The following is an 8,465-nucleotide window of genomic DNA, read 5'->3' on the forward strand; positions in this document are numbered from 1 at the left end:
GGTTTGAAAAAATCCTACCGAGTGAAGAGCAATCCTCCCACTCGGGGGCTTAGCTACAGTCCAGCACTCGCCTAAGTTCTCTCACTAGCAGACTTAGTTACAGTCCGGTACTCGCCTAAGTTTGAAAAAATCCTACCGAGTGGAGAACAATCCTCCCACTCGGGGGCTTAGCTGCAGTCCAACACCCGCCTAAGTTCTCTCACTAGAAGGCTTAGCTGCAGTCCGGTACTAGCCTAAGTTTGAAAAAATCCTACCGAGTGGAGAGCGACCCTCCCACTCGGGGGCTTAGCTGCAGTCCAGCACTCGCCTAAGTCCTCCCACTAGGAGACTTAGCTGCAGTCCAGTACTCGTCTAAGTTTGAAAAAATCCTACCGAGTGCAGAGCAACCCTCCCACTTGGGGGCTTAGCTGCAGTCCAGCACTCGTCTAAGTTCTAGGAGGCTTAGCTACAGTCCATCACTCGCCTAAGTTTGAAACATATCCCTATCCGCAAGGATGACGAGGTGCAGGTCGACTGCAACCTTCTCCTTCGGAGCCGCGGCACAAATACAACATCCGGTCCATCCCTATTCGCAAGGATGACGAGGTGCAGGTCGACTGCAACCTTCTCCTTCGAAGCTGCGGCACAAGTACAACTAGGGAGAGGAGGAGGGGAGGCCCGCTGCCGGTGCTAGGGTTTCTCCAGTGACATGCGTGCGGGGCGCGTCGCCGGAGCGGGAGGAGGGGGACGTCATCTTCGTCCTTCCATATTATCTATTGAGTTTGCGCCATCCTTCCCCGTTAGCAGACCAGCCTACTCGATTCAGACTGCTGGCATGTATCAAACCTCACTGCTCTCCATCTTGGTTTCACTGCTCCTCTTCCATCAACGCGCGCAAGCCATGTGTGAGCCTGTGCCATGCGGGAACTTCACCATCGAGTACCCGTTCTGGCTCGGCGCGCCCAGGCGCTCCGTGCCGGAGGCCGCCTGCGGCCACCCGGACTTCGAGCTCTGGTGCATGAGCGGCAACACCACGGCCATGAGCGGCTCCCCAATCCACGTACTCAGCATCCGCCACCCCACCAACTCATTGGTCGTCGTCCACAACAGGGTCGCCTCAGGCACCGACGACATGTGCCGCGCCGATTTCAATGTCTCGCCCACCTTAGCTCTCGCCCCGTTCAGTATCAGCAGCAGCAATCAGGCCCTGTGCTTCCTCTCCAACTGCAACGGGATGGAACCACGAGGGCGCGACTAGGTGAACGCCACCGGCGTGCCCGGCTGTGGCAGGAACATCTACGCATACCTCAGCGGGAGCTACGACCGGGACACGCCACCAGCGATCCCGACTGGGAACTGCACGTACACGTACCTGCTGGTGCTCGGGTTAGAGGCGGCGTTCTCAACGGCGGCCGACTACGGCCGTCTCCTGAAGACAGGGTTCCTTCTGGATTGGGAGGGCACCGGCATAGGGGACTGCGATGCCTGCGTTGCGAGCGGGGGGCAGTGCAGTGCAGGTACAGCAATGCCGCCGGGGAGTTCGCATGTCTCTGCCCCGACGGCAAGTTGCTCGGGTCGACATGTGCCGGTAAGCCTCCAAATTAGTTTACATAATTCTAATACTCAAAATTACACTAGGAAGAGCTACTAGCTGATGAAAACTTGAAATACATAGCCAATTTCCAGAACATGGAGATAAACTGCAGTTAGAAATGCGATTGTTGTCTTGGTTGAGCGATTATCTGGTTGGGTAGAGCGTGGAGTGGAATAGGCGGCACTCCGTCAGGCTTTAGTCCACGGCAGTTGACACATCGCAAGAATAGATAGATAGACTAATCAAAGATTTTGATGTCACCGGAACCGGAAAATTGACGAGTGGACGACAACGATACTTTGACCAAGTAGATGGACCCGTTTCAGGCCGTTAGTATAGTAACGACCAAAGAAAAGAATGGAGCATGAGGAATGGTTGGTGTTGTTTTCACCCAGCAGTATGCAAGGAGGCGTTCAAACCAAAAGGACCTTCCTCCGGTCACTGGCAATCGGGCCCTGAGCACCCACACCCCCGGCGAGTGCCGCTGTGATGTCCATTTCAGTGAACACCTCCGTGACGACGAACAGTCAACACATCCGGCAATCATGCATACTTCTTCAATCTTCGTCTCAATTTTCATCATCATTAACTGCCGGTCTTCGCTGCAGGCCTCCCTCTCTCCAGGGCCGGTCCTGAGAATTTAGGGGCCCGGGGCGAAACTAAAATGCAGGCCCCTCAATGCTAATAGAGGTACATACTTTGCACGTATAGAATTATATACGATCACATCACCACATTAATTCATAAGTAAATTTCTAAAAGAAGTATGATTTTTCTTTTTTTTCTTTTGAAAGGATGGATTCTAGTAGAATGCACGAAAATATTTAACACCATGGCTTTCTTAATTTCATAATAATCCAAAGAAATTGAATTTGTAATGATGTGCGTGAGCACGAATATAATAAACATAATGAAAATTTGTAAGAGCTCTAAACTCAAATCAAATGAAAATAAATGTGTAGCAATGTTCTACAAAAATCATACGAAAGTATATCCTTTTTTTGTGGGACATATGAAAATATCTCAATCAAATCTGAAACCTTCAGCTTTAAAAATCTACAGGTACTATAAACTGAAAGATAGTCACTCCATAATTGGTCTAATTAATTATGTCTAGCATAAGTGGTTTTATTTTTTTGTGCGATAACCAGCATGTATACTCGGAAGTGGTTGAATTTCAAAACAGTAGTATACCTCGGATTGGCATCGGTCGGTCGGTGATCGGGCTTTTGGCGATGAACCGATATGGAGTAGACTGGCAACTAGCAGGATGTGCTCGGCGATGTAGTCTAGCCAGCACGCATGTACATCCAGCGGTTGGAGATCGGCGTTCGTAGGCGTCGTCGCGTTGCGGCTGCCGCTCGCGATTCGTAATTGGAGCGACGGGGCCAGGTAGAATTAGGGATCATAGCCATGGAAGGAAAAGAAGGCAGGGCGATATCCTGGGCTCGTGGCGTCCTGAGATCGTGGGCAATCTGCATGCCGTATTTCTTTCCTTTTGAGCAGAGCGTCTACGCGCGCACCGTGTCTACCTGGAAATGCCCACTGTTTCCCAGAACTTGGCCTTGACTATCCTACTGAATACCTGGGCCATGGGCTAGTGTGAACCTGAGGAGGGGCCCCTGCATCTTGGGGGCCCGGGGCGGCCGCCCCCGCTGCCCCTCCTCAGGGCCGGCCCTGCCTCTCTCCGCCTTCGGAAGCCGTTAGCCTCTTCAATCTTCCATTCTGTTGTATCAGCATCGACCGATGCATCCGTTTCGTGTCCCGGTGGCCGCTGCCGTGCTCTGCGCAGCCACAGTGCTGCTAAGTGCCGTCCTCACTACCCACGCCCGAAACACCACCTCCTGCGAGCCGGCGACGTGCGGGGGGCTGCGCATCGAGTACCCGTTCTGGCTCGGCGGCACGCACCCGCCGGAGTGCGGCTACCGGGCCTTCCAGGTCAGGTGCGACGTCAACGGCACGGCCTCCCTCAACGACAACATACGGACGTACAAGATCCTCGACAATCTCCTACCAGGATAGCTCGTTCCGGGTCACCAACGTCGAGCTCTCAGACAGCACGTGCGACTTCAAGCTCCAAGTCAACGTCTCCTCCGACCTCGGCCTCGCGCCCTTCAGCATCAGCGCCGCCAACCGGGAGCTCTTCTTCCTCTACGACTGCCGCGACCTGCAGCCGGCGCAGCAGCCACCTACGTGGGCGCCCTTGAACTGCGACAGCAACTCGTTCGCGTGGCTTGCCGGGGGTTACAAGCCCGACGACAAATGGCCGCCGGTGCCGGGAAACTGCTCGGTGTTGATGGTGCCGGTGCTGGGGTACCCGGGGGCGACCGGGGCGAACTACCACAGGCTGATGGAGGGCGGGTTTCGTCTCGAGTACACGACCGGCGAGTGCACAGCGTGCAGGGACACCGGTGGGCTTTGCCGGATCAACCCCACCTACGACATCTTCGATTGCCAATGTCCCAGCGGATTGTCTGACGGCCCCTTAATCTGCGGTGATCAATTCATCACCCCTGCAGAAAAAGGTAATTAATTCACCTCGTTTTTACGTCATATATAGATGCCAGTACTACTACTACCTCAAAAGAGTTTTAACTCATATACAACAGCCATGCCAGGTAGTTCAAACCCACGTTTAAAAAATAATCTAATTTAGTACTGCTACATAGACTTATTACTGGTGAGTTCTGTCTTCTGTGTGACCCGATCACTTAACCACTTTAGTCGAAACTCACTGGTCACTTAACCGCTTTGTCCATCATCTGTGGGCAGGGTTTACATATGTAATAGTACTCTTTGATTTTGACACAGTAAGTTGAGGGAATTTCCAAGAAAAATGAACACAACATGCGCGTACCAACTAGCTGTAAATGGTTTCCTTTTATCTCCTACTAGTATAGCTGGTGTTCTGTCCAGTTTACTCTGTTTTTTAGTTAATGATATTCTTTTTCCTTTGAAAAATAACCAATGTAGTACTGTTGGACAACATTGCTTTTACTCATAAATGTTATATGTGTTATGTTCCAGGTAGCAAGGGGACTAGTAAGATGAGTATGCTAATAGGTATGCTCAAACTTTTGCCATTTTCTCAAATGTAATGATTTAAATATTGGTAGTCCACTACAGTGATTTCTATGTTGAAATAGTAGCATAAAATAGTCATATCTGTAATCACTGCGAATTGATTCTACAATAAAAAATTGAATCAAGCAACTCTCACTTGAGAAATTTAAATTATTGATGGTATTGGAAACCAAATGACTGTATTATAAGTCCTGGTTTAGAAAAGAAAGTAACATCGATCTGCTTCAATCTCAGCTATGACATCAGCAGCTGGAGTCTTGCTCTTTACATGTATTTATGTCCTGTTATGGCATAGAAAGGGGAAAAGACTATGGTTTCTCCTTTGCAAGAAGACTAGCAGCAACACTGAAAAGAATTACGAGGCCATGATAGTATCATATGGATCCCTAGCTCCAAAAAGATACATGTATTCGGAGGTAATGAAGATAACATCTTCTCGCAACAATCAGCTTGGGAAAGGTGGTTATGGTGAGGTTTCCAAAGGAAGGCTACACGATGATCGTCTGGTTGCTGTGAAATTCTTGCATGACTGCAAAGGAAATGGGGACGAGTTTGTGAATCAGGTTATGAGCATTCGGAGGACCTCTCATGTTAATATTGTTAGCTTATTTGGATTTTGTCTGGAGGGATCAAAACGAGCTCTTATATATGAGTACATGCCCAACGGTTCCTTGGATAAGTTCATTTACTCAGAGAACCCCAAAGAATTTTAGGATGGGAGAGGCTCTATGCGATAGCAGTGGGGATTGCTCGTGGCCTCGAGTACTTGCATCATGGCTGTAATATACGCATCGTCCATTTTGACATTAAGCCCCAAAATATCCTTCTAGACAAGGATTTTAACCCAAAGATTGCTGATTTTGGTCTAGCTAAATTGTGTCATACAAAGGAAAGCAAGCTTTCAATGACTGGAGCTAGAGGAACAATTGGGTTCATCGCTCCAGAAGTTCACTCTCGAAGCTTTGGAGTGGTCTCAGAAAAGTCAGATGTTTATAGTTACGGAATGATGCTGCTGGAGATGGTTGGAGGCAGGAGAAATGTAAAATCAATTGATGCAAAATCCAGCGAAAAGTATTTTCCAGACTGGATTTACGACCACTTTGCGCAAGATGATGGATTACAAGCATGTGAAGTCACATCAGAAATTGAGAAAATTGCAAGAAAGATGACCTTAATTGGCTTGTGGTGCGTACAAATATTGCCTGCATATCGCCCTACCATAACCAAAGTTCTAGAAATGTTCGACAGAAGCTCAGATGACATGGACATGCCACCAAAGCAAAACTTCTCAGGATTGCTGTAAGATATTCTCCCATATTTTTTGTTCCTTTGTTTTTCTGTGCAACAATGATTATGCAATAACTTGACCTACACGCATATCTTTCATTACAGTGAAAGTTCAGCTCACAATATGGATGTACAAAGTTCAAGTTCTAACAAATCTGAGGAGATCAGCCTTGTGAATTCAAAAATCCTACAAAAATCGCCAGCTCTTTGAGCAGATATGCTATGTGAATCAAAGAACCTACATTAATTTCCAACACTGTGAGAAGATGGCCTGTACTAGAGTACATTGAGAAATTGAACAAGCGCAGCGAAATTTTGCATTGTAGTAGAACATATTCCATGTATGCATGACCTAGAGTCAAGAGCATCCACATGCCAGCGTCCTAATTCTGATGAGTGTTGTGTTCCAACTGCTAAAAGGCATCGGAGGCAGACAGCTACCAATGACTTGTTGACTGTAATTTTCCCCCAAAACTGAATACACACGATTTGGGCTCTAACTACAACCCCTAAAATTTCACAATCCGAATGCATATACCAGTCTAAACATTGTGATGTTTATATATGCCAATTCATAGCAAGCAGATTAAATCGTGGAAGCGGAAGGCGCATACTTACTTGGTCCGCTCCGTAGATTGTATCCACTCAATCAAGTAGCGCCGTGCTTTTCCTTCACGTGCGCGCAACCTCGCCGGCAACCACCGCCCAACTGCGCGTACGTACTACTCTCCCTCCGCTGGCGAGCCGAGGGTTTGCACATCGCTTCCGTGGCCCCTCGCTCGCCGCCGCCAATGCCGAGCGGGTCCGCAACGGTTGGTCGGAGATCCACGCGCCAGAAGACGCCGCGGCGAGAGGCCAGGCTCTTCTCTGCGCGGGTCACGCCGGCAGCCGCACGCACGCTGCAGCGTGCGCCGGCAAGGGAGCGACCGCGGCGACCAGCGGCGGCGCAACGCCGATCCACGTCGGAGGTTTTGGGTTATAGACTACCTATTTTTTTGCGAAATAAAACAAACCATAGCGTCTTAGAAGCAGGAAGCATAATGGGCCGGCCACACAACCCATACTTTATATTTTCTTATGGAAATATGAAAACAATTAAGATAATAAATTTTAAACATAGTTTAAAAATACTTCATAATATAAACAAGAGTAAATGTTAATTTATTTTTAAAGTGTTCATCTCATATTAAAAAAATTGGAGCATAAAACTTTTTCCGTATAATTTACAAAATTGTTCAGATGTGTTGGAATATATCTTCATGTAATTTGTAAAGGTTTTACATATTTCGCCGAAAATATAAAAAATATGATATAAATAATAAAATCAAAACACATGAAAATAGGATAACAGTTATAAAAACACGGAACTGAGTTTCCCAACGTTAAAGCGACATAGGATGTTCAATCATTGGGCCTGGGCCCATCTCTTCGTGTGGCTCATTTTATTGCAGCCTTGCTCGCACCCTACCCCTAATACTCACTTCTCGCATTCTCAAAAAAGGAAATAGTCACTTCTCGCCCACAGCGTCCCTACTGGGGTCTAACCCTGCTATTTTATTATTATTTATCCCTCAAAAAAGTTAGATTTTTTTCACTTTATTTTTTTGTTTTAATTCTTTTGATTTTTTTTCATATTTCAAATGATTATACGAGTGCCTGACATACAAATACGAGCCACTTATTTAAAATATTTCTAGGTTAAAAAATATTCACACATTTTGCATAATCATCCGTGCAATTAAAAAAATGCTCATTGAAATCAACAAAGTTATACATCTAACTAGTTTTTTAATATATGTAAAAAATAAACATTAAGTTTTCCTTATTTAAAAATAGTGTCAGTTCAATATTCTCTAATTTTGAGAAACAATTCTTTGCATTAAAAATGTTGTTCGCATATTTTTCAAAAGTTCATGCAATAAGAAAATATTACATCAATAATAATATTCATTGTACTATGAAAAACTATGAGAAACAATATGTATTCCTATATTTATAAAAGCATCATCGCATAACTAAAAACTATTTATCATATATTTATAATTGTAATATATATTAATATTAATAAATTGAAATAAAAATAAAAAGAAAAGAAAAAGGATAAAACACGATGGAAACTAGAAAAAAATTGAAAAATCCATGGAAGGAAACTGGAAAAGAAAATATGAAAATGGAGAAGAAAAATAAAAGCGTAAATTGTGAAAAAAAAACAGAAAGACGAAAAACGAAATTGCAAGAAAAGTGTAAATAAAAAAAACTGGACATACAAAATTAAGGGAACAAAAATTGAAAGAGAAACCACATCATTACCTGACCCGGAAAGAAATCCGCCCAGTCTCCTGGTGCTACTGGGCCACGAACCACATCATGCACAAGCATTCTTTACCGTTCGCGCTGTGGCGATACGTATCATTTGTTGTATTCCTCTACAAATTTGAAGCCGGTCAAAAAGCCATGGGTTGGCCGGCCTTTTTGAACTGCCCATGGCTGGCACAAAGGTACTCCCTCGGTCCTATATTAT

General features: G+C 45.8%; 1 pseudogene; it reads left to right on the top strand.

The window, feature by feature from the left end:
• Window positions 1–755: 755 nt before the first annotated feature.
• LOC119271809 lies at window positions 756–6,423 on the top strand (annotated as a pseudogene).
• The last annotated feature ends 2,042 nt before the right edge of the window (window positions 6,424–8,465 follow it).

This window comes from Triticum dicoccoides, chromosome 3A, assembly GCF_002162155.2.
Source record: "Triticum dicoccoides isolate Atlit2015 ecotype Zavitan chromosome 3A, WEW_v2.0, whole genome shotgun sequence".
NCBI classification, from domain to species: domain Eukaryota; kingdom Viridiplantae; phylum Streptophyta; class Magnoliopsida; order Poales; family Poaceae; genus Triticum; species Triticum dicoccoides.